Here is a 512-nt window from a genome sequence, read left to right on the forward strand (position 1 = left end):
CAGGACCAGAGCCCAGCAGAAATTGCATAACCAACTTCATCTGCGCACAACAAACCTTTTCCCACAGGTTTCTTAGCCTGCAATTCCAGCTCTGGGTTTAGCAGCACGCACAGGGTTTCCTTTGCTGCGTCTGTGTGGACACCTGGGATTCGTGTTTGCAGCTAGGTTCTGTGTTCGTTTCGAAGATTTTGAACCTTCCGAAATTCTTCAAAAAATTTGAGCCGTTTTCTTTTGGTTTTCCAAAACAAAAACCTCCCATACATATAATAATAACAATAAGCAACCCAAGGAAAACAAACAAAAAAAACAACAACAAAAAAATAAGCAGACGCCGCAGGAGCACCCGCGGGGCCGTGGCGGAGGGCAGGGGCCGGCTGGCGGAGCAGCCGCGGCCCAGCCCGGCCCGGTCCGTGCCCTCCGGCCCCGCTGGCCGCAGGCAGCGCCTCAGGAGCGGTGCGAGGCAGGGCACGGCCCTCGCGCCGCCCGCCCGGGCAGAGGCTGGGCCGTACCAC

Source organism: Corvus kubaryi, unplaced genomic scaffold (assembly GCF_017639235.1).
Source record: "Corvus kubaryi isolate FWS band 111438036 unplaced genomic scaffold, C.kubaryi_AGA036_p1.0 71, whole genome shotgun sequence".
Taxonomy (NCBI): Eukaryota; Metazoa; Chordata; class Aves; order Passeriformes; family Corvidae; genus Corvus; species Corvus kubaryi.